This window comes from Phasianus colchicus, chromosome 6 (assembly GCF_987193195.1).
Source record: "Phasianus colchicus chromosome 6, bPhaCol1.hap1.1, whole genome shotgun sequence".
In the NCBI taxonomy this organism is placed as follows: Eukaryota; Metazoa; Chordata; class Aves; order Galliformes; family Phasianidae; genus Phasianus; species Phasianus colchicus.
The window spans coordinates 47,801,225-47,826,323 of record NC_143441.1 but is presented as its reverse complement, the minus strand read 5'-3'; the positions used below and the strand labels follow the sequence as shown (position 1 = coordinate 47,826,323).

The 25,099-nt window shown below is 45.0% G+C and overlaps 3 long non-coding RNA genes across 4 annotated transcripts; 1 reads left to right on the top strand and 2 right to left on the bottom strand.

Moving 5' to 3' along the window:
* Positions 1–5,964: 5,964 nt before the first annotated feature.
* LOC116238286 (uncharacterized) lies at positions 5,965–10,111 on the bottom strand. Of its 2 annotated transcripts, XR_016467562.1 has the most exons (4): positions 9,870–10,111; positions 9,138–9,203; positions 7,544–7,695; positions 5,965–6,499 (listed from the first exon to the last, which is right to left on the bottom strand). It is a non-coding gene; the product is annotated as an uncharacterized LOC116238286 (long non-coding RNA). The 2 variants fall into 2 exon arrangements; XR_004168929.2 differs by lacking the exon at positions 5,965–6,499 and having other exon boundaries at positions 6,516–7,695.
* A 2,559-nt stretch (positions 10,112–12,670) lies between these two features.
* Positions 12,671–14,952, top strand: LOC149917600 (uncharacterized). Its single transcript, XR_016467915.1, has 3 exons — positions 12,671–13,060; positions 13,229–13,336; positions 14,526–14,952. It is a non-coding gene; the product is annotated as an uncharacterized LOC149917600 (long non-coding RNA).
* A 911-nt stretch (positions 14,953–15,863) lies between these two features.
* LOC149917599 (uncharacterized) lies at positions 15,864–24,567 on the bottom strand. Its single transcript, XR_016467914.1, has 3 exons — positions 21,042–24,567; positions 18,944–19,034; positions 15,864–18,845 (listed from the first exon to the last, which is right to left on the bottom strand). It is a non-coding gene; the product is annotated as an uncharacterized LOC149917599 (long non-coding RNA).
* Between the last annotated feature and the right edge of the window lie 532 nt (positions 24,568–25,099).

The following is a 25,099-nucleotide window of genomic DNA, read 5'->3' as shown; positions in this document are numbered from 1 at the left end:
CGGGGGCCAGCAGCAGCCCCCACATCCCCCGTCCCACAGGAGCATGCCTGCATGTGGGAATGATTGTTGGGTTCCCAGGGGATTGCTTGGTTTTATTCCCCAGCCAACTTCATCTCCTTCCTGTTGGCAACCAAGCTTAATTTGCACTTCTGAAATTATTTCCTTACCTTTAAATAACAATGAGAAACGCCCACAGAAAAATGTCTTGGTGCCTTGACAAGCAGATTTACAATGGGAAATGGTGACCACCCAGCAGCAAAAAATGATAATTATAGGCACATAATCCATTCTATCAGTCCACCAATAACCACAGCATGAAATGACCCCATTAGCACCCTGAAGACGTAATCATTCACCTTCCTCCAATGTCCTTTCAAATAAGCAGCCCATGGAAATGCTTGTTACTTTGTTGGATGCAAAAGCCTCCCTGCTAGCCAGTAGAAAAATGGAGGAAAATTATAAATCACAATTCTCCCCTGATTTATTTTAAATTTGCTGTCAGATAGCTGTTGATGGTCTACTTGAGCAGCAGCTGCCGAAGCTGTTTTGCCGTCCCTCTCCACTTTCCTCATTGCCTAGTATACATGTTATCACCCCTCTTCAGCAGGACTGTGAGAAATACGTATGTCACACTGCAAACCCAAAGAAAATAAGAGTATCTCTTATCTGAGCTGAGCTACCCTGAGAAGGTGCTGGCTGATGTGAGATAGGCAAAGGCTTGCTTGAGGGTTCTCTGAAAACTCCTTACTGCATGTTGTGAGCTATCCAGATACAGGCTGCAAGAGGATGATCCAAGGGCTTGCTTAGTATAAACTTTCAGAGATCACTGGTTTTTACTGGTAGAAGGAAAGAAAAATGCATTGTTCTTTCTTCCCCCTCAAGTGCTTGTGGAAGGATCCAGCTCTCTCCAGTAGGCTGGTGGCTATTCTCACCAGCAAGGATCCACTTTTGGTGTTGATGTGGACCTCTTGCTGTGTGCGTTGCACGAGTGAATGTCCCAAGCTAGCATTCCTTTCACATTCTTCCATTCTAAAGCCCCTTATTCTGGGATCCACGCATAGTTACAGAGGAAACTACACAGTCAGGAAAGAACTTTGGAAAACACAAGACTTTGTGCAAAGTAGAGGATAGCAGTGTCCTGGAAAGCCCAAGCTGTGTGAAAACTACTTGGTTTTCAGCAAGGATTCACTATCCCTGGGGACACTCAAGGTCAGGCTGGATGGGGCTCTGAGCACCAATGGGGCTGTGGGTGTCCCTGATCACTGAAAGAGTTGGACCAGATGGCCTTTAAGGGTCCCTTCCAACTTAGGAAAATACTTCTCTGAAAGAGTGGTCAGGCACTGGAATGGGCTGCCCAGGGAGTCTGTGGAGTCGCTGACCCCAGAGGTGTTTAAGGAACATTTAGATGTTGTGTTGAGGGACATGATTTAGTGAGCACTATTGGTGATGGGCGGACAGTTGGACTAGCTGGTCTTGTAGGTGTTTTTTCCAACTTTGGTGATTCTGAGATTCTATGATTCTACGATTCAAACAATTCTGTGATTCTATGACTCTAAGGAAAAAGGCTGTGCTGGAACGTCAAAATCCCCAGTGTGTGGTTGGGAAGCACAGATGTATGCTTCCTACCATGCTGACCACAGCTACTGCTGCACGACAGCAACCAAACACCAGTGAGAAACAAAGTCCTGAGGGACTGGCGTGGGGGAAGGGGGAATATAAAGAAATGTTACAATCAATTAAGCAACAGAATTATTTTCCAAGGAGGCAGTCAATAAGGCAGAAACACCAGCGATACAAATAACCCGGAGGAACACGCCGCCGGCTTTAGTGAACCCAGCTCTTTTCCATTAGCAGCGAGGGATTGCTTTGCCGGACATGCGAGGTCACTTTCTGCTTCAGTTCCTCTCAATGAAGAGCTAAGCTAACAGGTGCAGCCTGGTGTTTAAATTGGAATAACAGAGAGCTGTCAGCGCAGCCGTGAGAGAGGCAGCACGTCAAGTGTGTTCAAGTTGGAAGCGGGGACAGTGGTGAAAGCAGGCGGGCTGCAGGATGAGCAGAAAGGAGGGGATGCTCAGCCTGTCCCCAGTGCTGCTGGATATCCTGTGTAACGTGAGCAGGGAAGATGAACACAATTATAAGAGGTCAAATGTCCACATCAGAAAGCTATGAAAATCACGGGAAGTGGTTATTAATAGCCATAGTGGGGGGTGTGAGGGTTTAGCAGGTGGTCCTTTTGTAAGAGGGCCGTACCTGCTCTGCAGGGGGATGCAAGAGCTCACCCCTTGGTGCTATCAATCAGATGCTTTCTCTCTGACAGCAAAAGTTTCCATCACAGAAAATGGGAGTGGGTAGGAGGGGTAAGTGGGGTGGCTTTTTTAGGTGATTGTGAGCAAATCCTTCCCATTTCACATGTTCGATAAGCAAATACCAATTATTCCTTCCTACCTATCACTGTTCAGTTAGCAGGGATGACATCAAGAAGCTCAGGGTCATGGTCAGGTTGGCAAAATAATATCTTACCCTGAAAAATTGCAGGATTGGGATACACAGGAAATACCACACGTGTAGCAGAGCTTTGATTGCCCAGTTACAACAGTCTCTGGGCAAAAAGGGGAGAAAACATGGTGCATATTTTTTGTAAGCTTTGGATGGCAGACATGAACCCTGATGCTTCATTTGGAGCAGCTCTTCTTCCCTTCTACAAGAAGAGCTCATGATACCTACGTTTCCAGTGCATATTTTTTATCCTACAATTCAGATCCCATAAGTCTTAACTTGATGCCTGATAAAGTATGTAGACATAAAGCAGCCAGAATTTCCCCATTTGCTAAGCAACAAGTAGGATTTGTGCTTATATGTCCACTCCAAGATTCTGTACTAAAAAAAAAAAAAAAAAAAAAAAAAAAAAAAAAAGGCTTAAAAATTTGAAAATGTAGATGAGTAGCAAACCTTAAAGGTCATCCTGACACAGAAGGATTTTAATGAATTCCTGGATTGATCTTTGTCCTATTTCTTCTAGAATTGGATTATAACGATCGTATTCACAGTCTTCTTCTTTTTTTTTTTTTTAAATAGAGTGCTTGGCTTCATTAAATAAACTTAGGGTTGTTTTGCTTCAGAAAGAGTGGCTTGCTTTGTGAAACTAGCTAACTGCAACTGAAATATGGGTGCATACGCTGCACTAATCATCCGCCTCCTTGATAGATTCAGTAATTCAAATAGGCTGACATACAAGAAAGGAAAGTAAATTTAGCTTCAAATTGAAGGCTGTGTATGGCTGGCCTCAGGGGATATTTATGAGCAGAATATTCTTGGGGAACCAGGTATAACCAGGGCTGCATTTTTTTAAATTATTCACCAGCACCAAAATGAATGGGCAGTGCTTATGATGTAGAGGTGCAAAACGGCCTGAGGAAACTGCATGGAGCTGTGAGAGGAGGGGCAGCTGGGGGTGAGAGAAAGGCTGTGCCCCCAGAGGGCAGTGGGCATGGAATGGGCTGCCCAGGACAGCGGGCACAGCCCCAGCTGCCACTCTCAGACACAGGGTTGGGTTTGGGTGCTGCTGTATGGAGCTGGAGTTGGACTCAGGGATCCTTATGGGTCCCTCCCAACTTGGGATATTCTGTGATTCTAAAATATTGACAGCAGGCAAATGAAGGGGGTCAGCATTGCATGAGTATGTGCTCAGCCTCCCCAAAATGTGTCACACCTCAGGTGCAGCCATGCAGGCTGTACATCTCTGGTGTGATGCTCTGTACGGTGATCTTCTTCTGAAATCTGAAGATGCACACTCGTGGAGGTGGGAAGCAATTAAAAATGGTGTCCCCAGTGCCCATCACTGCACCCAAAAAGCACAGGATGGCTGCAGGGGCAGATGGATGCATTCTCATGGCCTCTTTCTGTGCAGAAAGGCAAATCAGATGATTGCTGTGGTCTCTCCTTGTCACTGTCCTTGCTAAAACAAAAGTCACCCCGCTCCTCACCCTGTGACTGGCTCCTGAAGGCAGATGCTTGCTCTCACATGGCATCTTCAAAAGCTCATGCATCACAGTTTGGATGCAGGCTTTTGCCTGTCCTGATCTGATCGCAGCAGACAGGCGTGTGTGAAGCTGCATGGGGTAGGTTTGTTTTTAAGGGCTTCCCCACTCTTTGGTCTCAACAGAGAAAGAACATCCCTCAAAGGGACTCTGAAGGGACAGGACTGGCTGTTAGCCCCCTGATGACTTCTCTTTCTTTTCCTTTTTTTATTTTTAACTCAAAATAAGGATGCCTTCCTCTAGCTTAGCTCATAGTGCTCGCAGCCTGCTTTGTTCCTGGCTGCATTTCAGTTTTAACAGAGTGGTAACTCTCTGATGGGCGGTGTGAGCAGCAGAGACTAAGGCTGCTTCTGGGACCACTGCATCCTGCCCTTTCTCACCTTAGCAGAGCTCTGAATAAAGGAGAGTGGGAAAAAAGTGCTTGCCCACGAATCGAACCCTGTGATATGGAGCTGGGCATCTGCAGAATTTGTACTAAGATCCTAAAATAGAGATGCAATTATTCCTTTCAGATTTACTGCAAGTCCAGTGAGGATAAATCTCTGCCTTCTTCCAGGTCATTAGCAGCCTTGCATCCCGTGCCTGAGGCCCCAGGTGTTTTCAAAGCATTGCTTAAAGGTAACTCCTGGGACACAGCTCCCATTTTCAATCTGTGTAAGCACACCTCTAAGAAATCAGTGTTTTGGCTGAAATTCCTGCTTTTCCTTTTAAAAGCACTGGAACTACTACACTCTGATATTAGGCAGCCCTTATCATGACAGGACAGGCTGTTATTTCCTTATCCATGTTACAGTACATGGATGTCAGCAGCATAAAGGCTCACCCTTTCACCTGTGGCTTTACATTCCTGCTGAGCTGATGGAAAGAAATGCAAAAGGTGAGACATTGTATTGGGCTGAGTTTTTGGAAGACCACTGAGCAAGGCAGAGCTGCTGCTCTCCATCCCCCTGCAGTGTATTTGACTGCCTTGGTTTCATGATAACCTCACCAGCCGCTCTGGATCCTTCCCACAGCACCTTGGCTGCAGCATCCATCCTCTGGGGTCTCCAAGGCAAAACGTTATTATGGACACTGCGTGTCCCTTCAGCTTCACCAAGGCTCATGCAGGCTTGGAAAGCCTCCATTCACCACTGCTGGTAGCAAAGGTCAGCCTTTTCTACCAGGTTTTTTCCTTCCTCCTCTCTGACTTGGAAAAAAGCAGTAGAACCACAGGTGATACAATTCGATTAGAAGCTCCTGAGGCTTAAATTAAACAGAATTATTTATCAAATCTCTGGGCCATTAGCCCTGTCTTGAACAGCAGCATTGCCATAACCTCCCTCTCACTCCTCCCACACGCATTTCCCTTCGCTTACAAAGGCCCAGCAAGAGCCAATAAAACAAAATAAAAGCAAAAAAAAAAAAAAAAAAGGAAGCTAAAAGGCAGAGAGTGGCAGGGATGATAATGCACACCTAAGTGCCCAGAGTTGCTGGATGCTCCGTGCTTCTGCACAGCACTCATGCATTTTCCCTACCCTGTTCTTGCTCCCACCCCATGCCCACTCCATCCTTCCCATCCCAGCCCTTACCAACACAGCTCCTCGACCACCAAGATCTCAGTGCTGAGACTATGTGCTCTTCATGTGTAGTTCTTTGCCTCCTAACTGATGGGAATTTGGGTTTTGGCAAAGCCCAACATCCTTACATTCCACCTCCATCACCAGGGTTCATGATGAAAACCAAGCTCTGCACTTCTGGGATTGGAAACACCAAGCCACACATCAGCTCATTTGCAATGTACAGTAAACTCCTGGTACCTGGCAACATGGCTTGTTATTGAATGGAACCTGATAAACTGGGTGAGTCCAGAAAATTTCCCTTCTTGGGTGGAAAAGATGGAAAAAGGAGAATCTCCACTCTTGATATTACATCTCGTAGGTTCTGTTTATGATCTTTTTTATTTTTTATTTATTTCTAGGATAAAATCAGGCTGACAAGGCCTGTTTAGCCCGAGAAACTTTTGTTTCATCTTGTTTTCCTGCTTAAGCAAAACAATTATTTTAAATTGTAGCCGTTCCCATCATGCCCTCCCTGCAGGAATGTTAGGGGAGCTATTTGCAGAGTGAGATGATGTTGGACGAGCAGAACTTGTCCCTCGGTACTTAACAGCTCCCCCAGCTTTGGCTGATTATCAGAGATTTCAGTTCTATCTCAGTACTTCCAGTTTTGTCCAAATTATTTGGCTTGAACATTCCTTGGCTGGAAAACGTGTTGAGTTCATCCTCTCCCATGGGAATCCCAGGGCTTCTGCTTCAGCCTGAAAACACCACACAGCCTCCTCCAGAGCAAAGAAATCGGCTTAAACAGAGAAGCAGACCGGGGACAGCAGGTCTGCAAGAGCACTGAAACCACCAGAAAGATCGGTTTCTGATTGCCAAGATTTAGAACTTGCTTGCGTTGAGCCTGCACCGCTCTGTCAGTTCCTAAATGAAGTAACAACACAGTTAACCACAGTCTGGATCAGCCAGGAAAAGTAGAAATTGAGAATGTAAGAAATCTATAGAGCTTTTACAAAGCCCTCTGTGCTTACTTAGACCAATGGAGACAAACTTTACATATAAAACGAAGACACTGTTGTTACAGCTGTGTCATCTTTAAGGAAGCTGTGTGTGCTTCACTTAGCATTTGATTATGAATGTAACCCATTAAGTTCTCAACTCCTGTTTGCTAATTGGAGGCCTGTAATGATGCCCAGAAATGGTATTCAGAGTGAATGGTATTCAGAGTGCTGAAATAATGTAATATACATGATTAAGAAATGCATAGCGATTGCCTAATTAGGTATACAAGTAATATAATAAATCTTATAGGAAAGTATTTTCCATCTGCTTTCTGAGCTGCGAGACAATAAAGAATAATAATTAGAAAAGAAGAAGAAGAAAAAGAAGACAATTCAGACAAGTATAGCAGACCAGAACTTTTCTTCTTCCATGGGGCAAACAGAACTCACAAGGGTTGGTGGCCAGTTCTAAAGATAGAAACAATTCAGGCTTTTGAAGTAGGCTCTGACTCCGACAATCCTATTTCTCCATTAAATCCCAATCTGAAAATAAAGAGCATTTCAAAAGCCACTTGATGTGGCAATCTGATGTGGCCACCTTTATCAGAACACTGAGCAGAAGTCAGCATCCATTGGTCACTGCTGCAGAGCATCTTCAGTAGTGCCATCTCCCAGCAGTTGGGATTTCGGTGCATCACCTGAAGATTCTCCCTTGCCTGTATGTGGCAAAGATTCTGTTTCTCTTTTTCCTTGCACTCGCTTTTACATTCATGTCCGTGCAATAAAACCCATCAGTGCTTCACTGTGCTCATGCAAACACCGAGGTGAGTCAGTGCTGGTAATGATGCCTTCAAGTTAATTACCCCCAGTTTGATTGGGGTGAAGGGAAAATCATGAATATAACCCTGAATTTAACAAGCATAAAAGAGCATTTAATTATTCTAGTTATATGGTTATCCCCAGATACTTTCTCATTTGTCCAACAGGATCTGCTCCTCTAGGGCATGAGGTAATTGCTGATATCCTTTCACGCTTCACCAGTCGCTCTGGAGTAGTTAATGATTTATGAGGAGAGCTGGAAGTGCCCGGCCAGCAGCACCATGCCCAGCACCTTGGATGCTGAAAACAAAAAACCCAAAACCCAGAATTACAGTCACACACTCAGAACAGAGCCCACACATCCAGCAGTGACATGGGGATGCCAGAGGCTCTTTGCAGAGCTTCCCCTCCTGCAAGAAACCTGGTGATGAGTCAGACTCGGGGGGGTGGGATAAGGAGATTGTTCTGGCTTAACAACACCTCTCCCATCCTGTTTTTACCTATTGCAAAACCTCCACCCCGACAGAAGCACAGCTGCATGAGCACCAAACTCATGGTTCAGCCGGAATCCTCTCCAGACTTTCAAGTCGTCAAATTAACATTTGCATCAATTTAATTTTCACATGACTCATCACGACGTGATTCAGTCTCTCTCTGAGCCGCTTTCAAATAGCGCCGACCTTTCTTTCAAAGCTTGACCTCAGGTGGGGATTTAGAGGAGGAATACAAGAGTGATTCAAAATACAGATGCCAGGCTGAGGCAGCCTGCAGCTTGCCAAGGAAGGAAGCTGTCACTGTGCAGGACGCATGCGTGATGCATGGTTTCCTGCCACCTTGTATCAGTTTCTACATAGGATAGCATACATAGCAATACGTCAGGAAAGCAGTTGCAAAACAGCTGAAAGCATGCGTGTAAGACCATAATGCTGAGATGGAAATGTGTCTTTGAGGTGAGATTTGTAGAACTCCTAGACTCAACTCAAGGAGTTGGACTTGATGATCCTTATGTGTCCCTTCCAACTTGTGACATTCTATGATTCTACAAAGCCTCTTGGCCCTGGAGCAAGCTGGGGCTCACTTGTATTAAACAGCAGTAGAGAAATATTTTCACGGGGGACATATGAACTCTTTTTTGAAAGCATAAAGGTCCATTCTTTCTCAGCATTTTAACTTCCATAGCCACTTATTTTGCCTCCAGACACCAATCTGAGGCATGTAGACAGCAACTGACCATTCACCCAAGAGATCAGGGAGATTGAAGACTGGGAGATCCTGGGAGACAAAGTCCAAAGCATATCTGGTAATCTATATCTATATCTGGTAAGATGTATCAGTCCTCTGGAGGAACTGCCCTTCCAAAACTAGGCAGGGAGTAAACATCTAGAGGAGGTGGCTGCTCTGAACAATCTCTATTGTTGACATCTGCCCCAAAATGCCTAAATTTGACTGAATAAGGTTGGTCTCAATCCAGCAGTTACCCTTGAGTGCAATGTGTCAGATTTAAGTCATCAGCATCATCCAATGGGCCATCAACCAGCAGTTTTGAAAGGATCATCTGGCAAAAGACTTGCAGATAGGTCTATATTCATGGTCTGCATTCAGCATGATGGCCCATGTCTACCATCCTCCCCATCTCATTGTATTTGTCATGTACTTCAGAGCTACAAACGTGTACCATCAGTGACTGTGTCTAAGCATCTACTGCTTTACATCACACCAACAGAAACAAAAAAAGTCAGGACCTCAGGATGTCGTCTGCTCCAGTCCTCCTGTGTTCTTCCAGACTGCTTCTTGGGGTCAAGCAAAAGCTATGCAAGGAGTACAGAAGACAAGATGTTTTTAGGAAGCTCCCACCAAAACTACCACCTTAGGCTTACATCGCTCAGCAAGGTGAGGGCTCTTTTGCTCTGAAGATAAGGTGTCAGCCCCCATTCCTAGCATGGTACCTTCCTCTCCTTCTTTTCATGTACATCCAGTCTTCAGCATCCTTCCCAGCAACACTCATCTCTGGAGATGTTCAAGGCCAGGTTGGATGGGGCCCTGGGCAACCTCCTGATCCCTGATCTGATTTAGTGGTTGGCAACCCTGCCCATGGCGTGGGACTTGGAATTAGATGATCTTTGAGCTCTCTTCCATCCCAAGCCATTCTATGATTCTATGAAATCTTGCTTTTCCATCTCTCGTATCCTCCAAAATACTTGTAATCATAGACTTATGGCACTTTTGAGACTCACCAGCAGCTGCCCAAGTTCACTGCCCTACTACAGTCAAGAGGGACACAAGCCTGACACGGAATGTCCTGGCTTCTCTTGAAGGCTATTTTTTTAGTAACTCTCCATTTTCAGAGATTATTGGCTTGCTTTTATCATGAAAGCTGCCCCTGGCAATATTTGTCCTTCCTTTGTGAGAAAAACATCCCGGGCCTGAAGTTATATAAGTGTCACATGGGTTTAAGGCATTTTTTCCCCACTCACTCATAAGTGTCAACTGGAGTTTCTTATCCACAGGCAGGGAGTCCGGGAGCAGTCTGTGTCTCTTTGGCTCCAGTATCTCATCACAGGGCACTTTTCACTTCAGAGATCTCTCTTTCCTTCTCAGGCTACTCCTCAAGTCTGTGAACTGATGTCTGAAGAGGGCCAGCATGGCAAGCAGCTTGTTTTTTTCCTCCCTCCACAATGCCAGAAGTCAGGGGGTATTTATAAGAAAGATGCAGGCTGCTGACCCTTTCATCTCACATTTCTTTAGGAAGGATTTGAACTGTTAACTTCCCAGAGCACAAAACAAGTGGCCTGCCAAGTCCCAGGTGCTGAAAACCTCGTAGCAAGCTGTGAGAGACCCCTTCTGTGAGGTGGTAGGACTGTATTCAAAGATGTGTAAGTATGAAAAAGAAAGGGGAAAACAGACAGGGAAAGCAAGAGAAACCTCATCTGTTCCCGTGGATGGCTTTGTGGGAAGTGGTGTTTCCTTGATAAACTCAAGACTGGAGCCCTAAATATTTTAAGACATCAGGGCCAGATTTCAGAGAATCATAGAATGGCCTGGGTTAAAAAGGACCACAATGATCATCAGCAGGGGTTCCAACCCCCTGCTATGTGCAGGGTTGCCAACCAGCAGACCAGGCTGCCCAGAGCTATATCCAGCCTGGCCTTGAATGCCTCCTGGGATGGGGCATCCACAACCTCTCAGATTTGTGAATCTGTGCTAATGTAGCCTCCAAGCATACCCATCTGCATGAATAGCTCCTGATTTATAATATCCGTGTTGGAACAACTCGTTTCAGTGTGTTAGCCTGAACTCAACCGATCCTGAAATCTTAAGATCGCTAAAGCAAAGGACACTTCTTCATTTAGCTTGCTATTATGATCTTTTTTTCTACACTCCACTGTCAAATATCTTCGAAACAGTAAGGAAACTCAGGTTTGGAAACAAGAAAAATGATGTACAATCATGTTGGCTCCCCTAAACAAGATGAAGATAACTGCAAGAGTTTTGCTGAAATTTTTGCACAAACTGTACAAAATAAGTAAAATTGGAAGGTGTCCTCCCAGTGACCAAAAAGAATTTAATTTATAACAGCTGCCAGCAAGACACTATCAGAGGGAAGTGTGGTACTCAGGTGAATGTCTCTTTTACCTCTGGATGTTGTCATGCTGTTCTGCAAGTTCTTCCCTTGACTCAACCATGAATTTCAGGAACACCTTGACCTAGATCTCTTTATCTCTATGTTACAGGTGCCTGATTTGCTTCTTTTCCATCCAAAAAATTTGGCTTGAATATGTGCAAAATCACTTAAACACACCTGCTGCCATGCAAGAAAAGAAGACTTTCCAGAGCTGAGCTTTGTGCTCCTGCTCTCACTTTCTCTGATGTATTTAGAATGTATTTAGCTGAGAAGTGTAACACCTAAAATAAGAGTCTGAGCTGTGGGCTCATTGATGGCAATGATTCAGTCAATACGCCTCTTCCTTACAGGGGGTGTAATGCATTTCCTGGGCTTAGCTGAAAGAAATTTGGTTCTTTGTTGTTAGTTTTTTGTTTGTTTGTTTTTTTTTCCCCTGGTTCTTGGACATTTTACAACAGCTTTACAGCCCATCACCGAGTTCTGTGTAAGACAATTGTCACTGATCAGCACTGATAATGCAGTAAAAAAGAAACTCGATAGACATCTTCACACTTTTATCATCCAAATTCTGATGGGAACAGTTCCAGATCAATTGTGTTGCAACGCATGAAACCATCTGAAACAAAATATTTTGCTGTAAGATTTTATTTTTTTGATGGGCTCAAGCAATCCATCCTGTTCAAAATAAATTCAGAAAGGATAAATACAGACCAAAAGAAACAGACCACTGTGGGTACCTACAGATCAGCTGACAACTGAGTTTAGTTTAGAGAGCTTCTGTTATGTTGGAATTTGAGTCTTTAAGGTTTTTAATTTTAGGTTTCTGGTTAAAGTTTCTAGAGATTGAAATTTCCAATTCATTCTGTTTCTCTGTTAGCTGTTAATGGATCATTAATATATGCAGTTTATTAAGTAGACAATAATAGCATTACAACAGGAAAAGCAGGAAAAAAAAAAAACAGTGCAATAATTTGATCAAGTGACCGAGCCTGCAAAACATGGCCAGGATTTCCACGTTTCACTGACCCAACATGTGACAGGCAGATGTGTCTGTCTGTCCATTTGCCTTCCCAATTACAACCTGCATTACAGCTGCAAATGTGCTGTCCTGCCTAAGAAGCCCACAAAGAGCATCGGATGCATGGTATCCCCTGCACATAAGAAACAGGGTTTGTAGCATTATATACAGAGAAATCATGGAATCATAGAATGGTTTTGGTTGGGAGGGACCTTAAAGATCATCCATTTCCACCCCTCTGCCATTGGCTGGGCTGCCCACCACCAGCTCAGGCTGCCCAGGGCTCCATCCAGGGCACCCACATCTCTGCTGCATTTAGATGGAAACCCCAATTTACATGACTTCTGTGCCAGGGCCTCACCACCCTCTGAGTAAAGAATTTCTTCCTAGCATCTAACCTAAATTTTCCCTCTTTTAGTTTAAAGTCATTCCCCCTTGTCCTATCACTATCAGACTGTGCAAGAACTCAGTGTCCCTTCTGTGTATAAACTCTCTTCAAAGGCCACACTGAGGTCTCCCAGGAGTCTTTTCCACACTGAACAAGCTCAGCTCCCTCAGCCTTTCTCCAAAGGAGAAGAGCTCCAGCCCTCTAAGCATCCTCATGGCCCTATCCTGGACCCAACAGCTCCAACAGCTCTGCCCATTACACCCAATAACCATCCAGTTCAAGCCCCATTATTATTTCATTTCTAAGTCTGTAGCATCACCATTGATCATTTTATTAATATGGGGACACTGGTGGCCAGCACTTGATCAATTACCTGACACACCGTACACCCAATTGCATCTCTGTACGTGCTGTTCTAATTGTTTTATCCACAAAAATGGACAAACACTTGTCAGTTATGTCTTTGTTTCAAAGATAGGGCTGGTAATGTGTGGGGAGACGTGGCGAGGACAAGTTGGCTGCTGTGGGTGTGATCTGGCAAGCTTCTGATGAGGTCACCACAGTTATTACATCAGCAGTGAGTCTAGCTCTACAACTACTCCACTTTCTGAGAAGTGAATTACATGCCTTACATCAGGTACTGCTTCTACAGAGAAGTTTTCAGTACCAGTTCCTACATAAAAGTGCAGCTTGGAGGAGCTGGATTTGGGAGGCTCCAACCATGAGGCAAAGGAGAGCCTAAGCAGGCTTAGGCTTTTAGAATAAACACAAACAGCAAAAATGCCATGTGCCTTGCCATCCTCAGATGATTCAGGCTGCCGGCACTGCGCACCTCATCATGCCTCCAGTGGGAATAGATACACCTCTGAGGGATGAAGATAGAAAGCTGAGGAGGATCCAACAAGAATCACAGGTTGGTAGGCAACACCAGGCAGAGACACGTACCTGAAGTCCTGCGTCTCCTGGAGCACAGGTTTCCCAATGGAAATCTTCAGCCTCTTCACACTCATATGTTACCAAAGTGGAGCTCCAGCTCTCCAATATGCCACCAGTGAGCCGCCATCCAGCCTGTGCAGTTTGGGTATGTTTTGGTGCTGAGTGTCGACAGATCAAGATAGTGGTTGTGGTTGATGGCAAATTGAATCTAAATCAGCAATGTGCCCTGGCAGACAGAAGAGCCAACCATACCCTGGGTTGCACCAGGTCCAGCACTACCAGCTGGGCAAGAGAAAGCCCTCCCACAGGCCATGGCTATGGCAAAAGCTGGACTTTCTCCATGTCCAGTCTGCAGCTGGAGTTGGGATGCCTAGGATGCATCACACTGAAGTGCCAGCCATACACAGCAGGGCAGACCTGTCCTCATCTTTCATCTCAAGAGCATTTCTGAATTTTTCAGCCAACAATTATGTCATCTAAAAGGAATAAGTCCTGCTTGAAGGAGGGATCAGCATCCATGAAGGGTATTAGATGAGACTCAGCAGCATCCCATGGTCACCTGGGTGAGAGCATCACTTTACAGTAAGGGTGGCGAAACACTGGAACAGGTTGTCCAGAGAGGTAGTGGATATCCCATCCCTGGAGACATTCAAAGTCAGGCTGGACAGGGCTCTAAGCACCTGATGGAGCTGTAGATGTCCCTGTTCATTGCAGAGGAATTGGACCAGATGGCCTCTAATGGCCTTCCAACTCAAACGATTCTGCAATTCTATGATTGCTCATCCTTTTACAGTTAGGATTCCTTTCCCCAAAGCCTAACTTTGTTTTACTTTGCTGATAAAATATAGCAATTTCCCCAGATCTTCCCCCACAGACATTCCCACCTCCTAGATTAGAAATTCATAGTGCACACAATAGGACCATGATTGCTATTTTCCACATTCTGTTCATCGTTTTCTTTAGTCACACCTCTGTGATGTTTAATAAGTCCTTATTGAATTTGACAGCAGTTGTATGCCAGAAGCACAGACATAGCATTAGTCATATTTCCTCTACTCTGGAGTAATCCAATAATGGCTAGGTAATTAAAACCTGCCCCTTACTAACATGTCTGGCTTCATGCTTTTTCTTTTGTATATTCAAAATCTTGTTATATTTCCCTGCAGAACAGCCCTGTCAGAACTGCACAAAACCTCGTGAGATGTGTGGTGAAGGCAGTGCCAGAACATCAAGGAACAAGCGAAGACCAAATTAAATGAGAGCAAGAGAGGGAAAACTATATGAAAAAACAACAAGATAGAAGGAGGTGTGTGTGGGGGGGGGGAGGGGGAAGGGAAATAAATATTTGCAAGCCACAAGCAGCCCAGGCCATTGTCTTGCTTTAGATGTGTGCAGGATCACCCCAAAAGTGAAGTGGCAACTTGTATCCCATGGTGCAACCAAACATTGCAGTAGGACGCAGAGACACATCAGACAACATGAAATGAGTGCTGTAGGAAAGATGCTAACCTGAACACAAAAGTCATTGCTTTGGAGTTTTGAACTTTTGTCCTGTGCTCTGTACTGAAGTGGTGATAAAGTGAGACGATTACATCTGCCAGTAGACCTGTGATATTTGGATCCTTTTTTCACCTGTTCTCCTCTCGCAGATTCTTTTCTCGTTATATTCTCCCTCATCCTCCTTTACCTTGATTTTATTCTGGAAATAAAAGACAGAATTTTCCTGTGCCAGTACTTAAAATTAGCACACTTATAAATATCAGGTCAACTGCAGATCCATTTTGGGCCCTGTTATCACTAAGACTGAAGGTAAATTAATGCTGCCCACATAAGGTGGTTTGCAACCATCTTTTGTACAAAAGTAGGAGAGTGGGGAGCTGGTCTCACAGAGGGATGCACAGAAGTCACGTAAATTGGGGTTTCCATCTAAATGCAGCAGATTATGGGAAGCTTCCTATTTTAGCTTTGACTGAGCCAAGGATCCACATGCCAAGGGCTGCACCATCCCCTGACCACAGGCATGAGCCACATGGACACTCCTATAGAAACTGCACCTCTTCCCTGCAAGCCCAACAGCATCTAACCCCAACCCATACATTTTCTCTGCCCGTGGTTCCTGACCTCTATGACTAAAGATGCAGATCCATTTTACTCTATACAAAGTGCTTAAATGCACCAAGCTACACAGAAAACAGTAACAGCAGCAGCCAGAAATATGGCACAGATGAAAAACAGTGCACTTTCTCAACCCTCCTCCCTCCCCCCCCACTTCACAAAATACTGAACTTTCAGCCCAAATAATGCCCTGAAAGTCAGTATGCCTTTCACATGCCTAAAGTCAGGTATATGCTGTTGTATCCAGATGCTTCAGGGCTTTTTGAGTCCAAATATAGCTGAAGAGAGCTAGTATTAGCACTCTAATTTTCCAGTCTTGGCTGTCAAGCCTGATACATTAGTACTTATATTGTTAAATGTCTACCCTAAATTATATAGGTGGTATAGTCATATCACCATGACTGACTCAGTGTTTTCGTTTCCTCCCTTCTCACCCCTAAGGAGGCAAATTTCCTTTCTATGAAGAGCCTCCTTTGAATTAATTGAGACTACTTGTGTGAATAAAGGCTTGTTGGATCATGCCTTGATATTGTAAGTCATTTGGGTTGGAGCCTCATCTTCTCACACAGACACAAAAGGCAATAAGTGAGCTTATAGTCCTCTGAAATTAAACACTATAGTCAAGGCCTCTGCTTTGCCATGTGAGCTCCCTTGGAGCTACACCTTGCTCCATTAAGAAGAGTGTGTCTACTCAATAGTTAATATTGCATTAGTAAGACATTAGTAAGAGCTGTAAACAGTGTGCTGTGCTTGCATATATATTGTCAAATCAGAATCAGATAGAAAGGTATGAAATCCTTGAGCAAGGCTGTTCTTTCATGAACTTCAAGGCACATTCAGGTGTTTCTGTGCTAACAGAATCATAGAATGGCTTGGGTTGGAAGAGACCTCAAAGATGACCCATTTCCAACCCTGTGCCATTGGCAGAGTTGCCAACCAGTAGCTCAGGTTGCACAGGGGCCCATCCAACCTGGCCTTGGACAGCTCCAGGGGGTTGTTCAATTAAGTAAAGGTATAAATTAAATGAATAAAGCCTTGGCCTGTGCATTTTCCTAGCTCATTCTCTGCTGTCTCAGAATCCTCCAGCCCCTTTCCCAGCTTAAGTATCCCCACTACATGGGCTCATCTTCTTCCAACAGTGGGGTGCTGACACCCTTGGAGCTGGACATGGAGCTGGTGCATTGCCATGGGCTACTGCACGTGTGGCATGCACCGTTTGGCATCTCTTGCCTTCTCTCCACCAAAATGTGGTGGAGGTTTGCTGTCAGCTGCCTAGAGGGAGCTCAGGAGGGGTGGCACTGGCCTTGCAAGAGCAAGAGTGGTTCCTTTTGGGAACAGAGCACACTTAAACCAATTCTCTCCCGTGCCCTAGCTTAAAAATAAGACCACATTTCCTTTTATAAGCTCATTCCATCTTGTGAGTTCGCAGCGATCTCTGAAAGGTCGTGCAAGCTGCAATAACAGCCTTTTAGTATTACTAAAACGTTTCAAGTATTTGTGTGATGTGTTGGACACTGCCTACTAAAACATTCACCTAGTGGGAATGAAAACACCCCCCTCAGACACACATCCATCCTGCGGATAAAAGCTCCTTCTAATTGCAGGAGGAAATGTGACATTTCGAACTGGACAGACAAAGGCACCAATAATCCCCAGTGAGGAACAAACTTGTGGGGACCGAGAGACGAGTGGGCAACAACCATGTTCCAGTCTCAGTGCCAATACGCTGCAAAATAGAGTTTTTTTATTTAAATAACAGCATTTCCCTCCACCGCAATTTTCTTTTTCCCATGGAGCCAATACAAAGAAGAAGAGAACCTGTGTTGGGAGGAAGGTAGGGAGCTGATGTTGTTTGGGACAAATCTTCTCCACTTGTCTGCACCCCATGCAAACAAAGGGAGGAAATCAGTTTTACATTTATTTGACTGCTAACATACAACCTAAATACAGGGTATGTTAAACTCATTGCAAGCTGTTGGAGCTCCTCTAGGAAAAGGAAAGGACATTAAATGCAGATCTTCAGCTCAGTGTGTGGCCACCATCTAGATGAAATGCCTTAAAACACATTCAAAGACACTTCAAATGACACAGGAACCCACAGCCCATTAAGTCACTCATCTCTAACTTAAAAATCCTTGCCCCTCTCCACTAACAACTCTTTCTCAAGCATGCACTGACTACAGCATTTATCTGGGTCATTATGATGTTGCTGTTATTCCTTATCCTACCTCCTTGCACAGATATAGCCCCCTGCCATGGGATGGGGGCTGCAATGGTGCCAGTTGAGTGACAGGATACAGTGCTGGATGCCCAGTGCCTTGATCCAGATTGGCATCAGTTGGGTGGGTTCAAGGGCTGTGAAAATCCATGAGGAAAGACTGGGTTTTACACCTTGCTGTTCCGTGAGACTTAAACACATAGAAAGTGGGACACTCGTCAGCACCAGAGACATATTCAAAAACATTTTCCTGCAGGGAGAAGGCTTAAAGTGTTTCAGAAACCCTGGCAGGGCAGTGCAGCTCCTGACTCTTCTTTTGGGCATCCCAAGAATCATTAAGGTTGGAAAAGGCCACTAAGATCACCAAGTTCAACCCCAATCCATCCTACTGTGCCCACTGACCATGTCCCTCAGTACCACATCTCTATGGCTCTTGAACACCATCAGGGACAGCAACTCCACCACCTCCATGGGCAGCCTATGCCAATGCATCACTACTGTCTAGGAGAAGAAATGTTTCCTAATATCCAGCCTGATCCTCCGATGGCACAACTTAAGGCCATTACCTCTCGTCCTATTGCTGTCACTTGGGAGCAGAGGCCAACCTCCACCTTTGTACAACATCCTCTCAGGGTAAAGTGCAATGAGGTCTCCCCTGGGCCTCTTCTTCTCCAAACTGAACAACCCCAGCTCCCTCAGCTGCTCCCATCACACTTGTGCTCCAAATCCCTCACAGCTCCATTGCCCTTTTCTGGACACACTCCAGGACTCGATGTCTTCTTGTAGTGAGGGACCCAACACTGAACACAGCAATTGAGGTACAACCTCACCAGTGTCAATACAGAGGGATGATCGCCTTCCTACTCCTGCTGCCTGCATTATTCCTGATACAAAAAGATGTGAGAGATTCATGCAGGCTTTGATACATCCTTCCTGCTAAATCCCCACTACAAGAGGGAGGGAGCTCACCCCATACCAGAACATCAGAAGTGCTTTGGATGTGCAAGACAGCACAGGTGAGATCTTAGGGACAGAAAGTTCCCCACATGTCATTAGGATGGAAAAGCATGGAAACATGGAAAACACACGTCCCTGGGACATCTTCATGCAACATTGCCAATTTTGTTCCTCATCCACCCATGAAACCAGCAACCTTTGATGGAAAAAAAGAAAGGAAAATGGGTTTTGAATGGGAGGCATCAATATGAGAGCCAAAGTCTTTGGGTTCGTGGGAAGTTCACATCTGCATACCGTAGGTGGCCCGCTGTGCTTCCTTTGCTCACTTTCCCTCTTCATCTCACTGCTGATCTGCCTCTCTTGAGCTTTGAATTTCAGCATCCAGCTGTCCTCAAGGTAAAAATTTGTTGTCCGGGAAGGGGAAAAAAAAAAAAAGAAAGAAAGAAAGAAAAAAAGAAAGAAAGAAAAAAAAGTAATTTACTGTGAAGCACTGGCTGAAAATCATTTTCTGAACCACTGCACAATTTTAATCAGACGACCATACTGTATCCAATCAAGGAAGGATTTGCGAGGGGGCAGGGGGGTGTTCACCACGGCCTTCCCCAGAGGACTGTAAATCCAAGCTCTGCTCAGGAAGACGAGATGTCTCGGGCATCACAGCCTGCCCAAACCTAATTTGCACTAGAATTACATGGTCATTACTAATGTATACAGTGACTCAAATTGATTACTCTGCTGTTAGTAAGAGGAAGGCGCTCACTTTGGTGATGGCAGCTTCCTACAGACGGGGAGCACCTCAGGGTGAGAACAAAGCCAAGCGGTGGATGTGAGTGTGTTTGGGGGGTGAGGGAGATCATAGGGATGGAGGAGGCCATGCCCAGAAAGATCAGCATGGCAAAGGGCATGGGAATCACCCACTCAATACAACAGAGATCTCACGCAATGGAAACGTAACTCTGGAGGAAAACTCTTCTCTCACAGCCACAAGCAGACCCTAATTATGTGTGAACACACTTTGTGAAATCTCCCCATGCATTAAAACACCCAAAGACACCAAACACCCAAAGGAACAGGGGAAATTTTGCTGCAGTCTTTCACAGCTGCTGTTACATGGGGTACCTGTGACAAAGCAGGAAGGAAAGGTTCAGAAGTTGTCACCATGTGCAGCAGGCAATTGCCCTGCTCATCTGCCAGCCCTGATGGGCATCAGGGGGCTCCCAGGTTCCCCAGATAGGGCGTGAGATCATCTCCCCTTTCAGCACCACCATGGGTTTGGTTGGCTTTCTCACCTTGCTTTCAATTGAGTCATTAAGATTGGATTGGAACATTAAGAGCATCTAGTCCAAGTGTCATACCTTACTGTGTTTATCTTGTAGCTTCTAACACTCAGGTATTACATTCAAACCCAAACCCACTTTTACAGCAGGGCTGTTTAATTCAGCCACTGTTTAATTCTGCCATACAGGTGCTTAGGCATGGCCAGCCTGCACGCTGCACTGGGAAAGAGATCAGCTAGGGCACAAAACAGCCATGTGAGGAGGAATGTGTAAGGTTGGAGTTTACAAAAATAGTTATTTTTGAATTTGGGCTTGAAGTTAGGAAGAAATTCTTTACTAAGAAGGTGGTAAGGCACTGGCACTGCTGCCCAGAGAGCTGTGGATGCTCTATGCTTGGATATATTCAAGGTCAGGTTGGATGGGGCCCTGGGCAGCCTAAGCTGATGGGGGACAACCCTGCCCATGGCAGAGGATTGGAGCTCAATGATCTTTAAGGTCCCTTCTAACTCAAGTTATTCTGTGATTCTGTGATTTTATGAAGTAGAATCTACGTGTGATTTTAACCAGACTGAGACACATGGCTCTCATTTGCTCTTCCTTCTGCTTTTGTAACTTCTGCAATGTTGCATTCCCAGTGAACAAGTCACAAGCACCAACCCAGCTACTGGAGATCAAGGCACACCATCTATGAGATATCAAGGCTCTGGTCCACAGAGATGCTGGATGGCCTGATCCAAGCTGCCTGGCTCACACAGTCAAGGAGGCAGGCTGGTCTCCTCCAAAGGGATGCATCTGGGATGGGACTTGACACAGCTGGACTCAATGATCCTCCTGAGTCCCTTCCAACACAGGACATTATGTGATTCTATTATAGCCTGATTTTTGCATGGTCCTATGCGGAGACAGGAGTTGGACTCAATGATTCTTACGGGTCCCTTCTATTTTGGGATCTTCTATGACTACGAGCAGCGTCAGGAGGGATGCTGCTCCCAGCTCCAGACATGCTTGATGCCAATCCTTGCCCCATCAGCTGCTGAAAGCTGCTCAAGAAGGTATGCAAGGGTCTGTATCTGTTCTCTTAGAAAATACTTATTCTTGGCACAAGCCAAACTTACCTCTGTGATCACCCAACCACCTCCACTCTGTTCCTTAAGCAGAGCTGGAAGCACTTCATTCCGTTTTCCACTTCTCTCCCCAACTGCTGAAGCGCTGGTGGGGAAGCTGGGATGCCAACCACCAGACCTTCCAACCAACATCAAAAGCCTCACATTCAGCTCCTCGAAGTGAGTATTTTGGGAACATTATGTCGCCACAGCCATTAATTTTTCACATGGCAGGTGGGAAACCTGCCCTGTTTGAAGGGCACGGCAGGAACGGCCAATTGCTCTGTAATATTTTACAGCATGGGAAGGGGGGGGGGATGTTTGTAGCATCCACCCCAGAGCATCCACAGAGACACTTCTGATATTTTAAGCAAATACTTCCAGCTCTTGTTCAGCTTTTTCTTCCAAACCATGGCAAAAGCAGATAAGCCATTAATTGCACAGGCAGATAGCTGTTAGGATGTGTGAGAGAACTGGCTCCACTGCCACTGCGTAGGTGGAGCTGATTAGATGGACCTGAATCAGAAAAAAAAAAGAAAAAAAAAAAAAGGAACATTTCCCACAAGGCTGCCGATTGCTGATCTGCTTCGCTGCATGGTGAGAAAAGCTTTTCCTGTGCGACTGCAGGAGAAGACAATTCAAGATTCAAAAATAACAGCAAAATTGCTCTTCAGTTCCCCACTGAGCCAGGCTACTAGCAGGAGTACTTTGGGGTTTATACATCATTCCTCCAGAGTTTCACTGCCAGGCAACAAACACACGGGGACAGGATGGGCATGGAAGGATTTGGGGTTTACTTCCAAAAGGTTAAAACGCAGCACCACAGACTGGGTGATGTTAGCAGGATCTCTGGGTCTATCTGGTCCCACCTGCCCCATGTCCTGGCAGCTTTTGGACATCTCTAAGGAGAGCCCACAACTTTCTGAGGCTCCAGCACACACGCATAGTGCAACAGTGCTGCCTGGTGTTCAGGGAGACCCTCCTGTGCTCCAGTTTGTGCCCACTGCCTTTTGTCCTGGTGCTGGGCATCACTGACATGAGCTTGGCTTCATCCTCTCTGCCCCCTCCTACCCACCCTCTCAGCTGGGTGGTGTACTGCCAGCAGTGCCTCCATTTGATCATCTTCCCATGTAAATCAATTCCACAAAAAGGCTCACGACCAAAAAAACCTGTGTGAAACTCAGTGCCCATGCCCTCTCTGCTGGACAAATTGGCAGCTTCTACAGATCCTGGGCTTTGCTATTTACACACTGCCAGTTGTTCTATGGGCCACCCAACTGTCGCCATCAGGGGAAATGATTCCAGTGACAGACAGGATGCAAAGTTGGCTGTTGCAGCACCTCAGAAACCCTTTTATGAACAAAACCCTCAAGTTTCTGGGTGTGTAGGTTCTCCCCTTCCAGCTGTTTCTTGCTGTATCTAACACTTTTCTCATCTTACTTTTCTCAGGACAGGGAGTGTTTCCCCACAAGTCAGCACAGCACAACCAGCAAATGAGACTCATTTTTCCCACTGATGTGCAAATTGAAAACTGTAAAATGGTGCTCCAAAGTGAGCTGACCACACAAAAATAAATAACTAACAACTAAAAAGTGCTCCTCAGGAAGTTTCACTTACAGATGCAAAGCAGTAGCACTGCAGGGTTAAATCCTCACCTTGCAAGAGATTCATGGAGAAGCTGGACTCAAAATCATCTCTGCTGCAGATTTGGCTGGTCAATCTCAAGGCACTTTCAAACATTACTGCCAAAACCCTTGTCCAGGTAAAATGATTTGTTCCATTCTGCCCTGTCAGTACAATGCTTGAAACAATTCATTTTAAATGGGTATCTCAGTATCACAAGCAGAAAGACAGCTATCACGGGCCAGAGATTCTTAATTCCTATTTCTGGCCACCCAGGCTGACAGTGCAGAAGCAGTCTGCCACCAAAAGGCCAAATCCCAAAAGTGCACTGAGTTGGGACTGACTGCAGCATGAGCAGCCCTGAAATGGGGTGAAAGTAGGAGCTGAGAGCAGCAACTCTCACCGTGATATTACAGACATCACTGTCCTATTCAACACCACTTCCAGCCTGATTCAAGTCTAGCAGCAACAATCAGGAGTAGGCAGATGATGGAATATCACAAAATTACCATATCAGGGCACGGCCAGTTTGGTTGTCAGCTTCCCTCCCTAGTCAGCTTATTTAGATATAGGAACAAACACACTGAAACAGCAGACAAAGGACAGTCTCCTCAGTTTCAGGGACTCCTGGTGCTTAGGTGCATCAGAGGTTCATATTGTCACTAAAGATGCAAACAAGCATGCGTACACAAGTTGAACACAGACACAAGCATCACACTCATGAAGGATCTTGAAGCAATTTCTTGTAGAGATGCCTCACCAGGCATAAAAACTATGGTAAGTGGGCCTTGCAGAAATTCAGCGGGGCAAAGAAAGCCCAAGGAGGTACTGTGAGGGAGCAGCTGCTCTCCATAGCTGGCCTCCATCAGGTGAATCACCCTTGGCACTTCTGCTGCTGCTGTAGTGGGAAGACAGGGAGTGCCTTACCAACAACAGGTTTTTGTTGTGGATGGATGCATATCCGAAGTACAGAGATCTGTTTTCAGCTGCAGTGTTTCAGTGTTCAGGCATCTGCCCTTTCAGCTGAAAAAAAATGAAAGACAAAGAGGAAGCAGGAAGGTTTAACTAAAACCCTATGTAATATAGATAATGTGGAAAAGAGAAAGACGATGCAAAAAGCAATGACCAAGTTCCTGTTCCGTGGAGGCTGACACCAGTTAATATACACTGACATCTAGGTTGTGCAAAGCAAGAGTTAGCTTGTCCTTCTGTGGTTGTTTTGTTACACTTGGTAAAATTAACAACCAAAATTCTGGGCTAAAGTTGAAATGAGTGAATATTTTCTAAGGATTTTACCCCATTTTTCCACAATTTATGTGGGTAGCAAGCTTTTATGATGGCCTTAGCTAGGAATGCTTCCCTGGTTTTAAAATGTCTGGATTTTGTAAAAGTGTTCTTTGCAAACACAGAAGTATCATGGGAACCATAATCATGTTATAAAGTGATCTGCTTTTGGATAATGCACTGAGCTGAGACAAAGGAAACAAGACTGTTTTTAGAACATCCACATCAGTGATTCACAACATCCAAATAATGCTCCTGATTCATTCTTCATGAAAACAACCCAATCCACCCAGCACAAGATCCTCCTCAAAAATATTAGTTCTCACCTTTAGAACTATGAAAAGTTTCTTCCCAAAAAGATACTTGCCACTAGCAAGTATTTTTAATATTGTCAATTTTTACACTTCCTTTCCAGACAATCTCAAAGGATACTGATTTACTGATGTCTGAAAATGCATACAAGACAGAGTGAGTGACCACCACAAACCAAAGGAGAGCAGCATTCGCCTCTCAAATAAACAACATATGTTTATCAAAACTGAGCGATGAAATTGGAACACCAGGCTTACACTAATTTCTGAAGATGTAATCTACAGGGGCAGCAACCTGTGTAAACTCTGCCTTAATTGTTCTGTGTTTTTTTTTTAAATCTGGAGGGCTACACATGAATGGAAGAAGCCCACTGCAAATGACAACAGTTCACAGCTCCTGACATGCTGAAGTACCCAAAGAATGCGAGGTCAGGAGAGGTAAGGGACAATCTGTTTTGGTTGCCACAACTACATAAAGATTGCAAGGGATTCAGGTTATGCCTTACAAGCCTCTGTCAGAAGAGTTAAATAAAATATTTCTTAATTGATTTAATTTATAAACTTCCAGAAGCTACTGTTTCTATAGCATCATACTGAAAGACAATTGCAGGCTGAATTACATTCAGACACGTTCCAGTTATACTCCCAAGGTGTCTACCATCTATTTTTATTGTATTCCTAGAAGGGATTCCATACAACCCCTAAGTCTGACGTCTGGCTTGGAAAATAGCACAAAGCCTTTTCTGGAGGTCCTGTAATCCATTCATGCCAGAAAGGGGTCATTTTCATTTCCCACATCTAAACACTGCAGCAAACCATGTGCGGGCATCATGTTACACAAGAATGAGCATT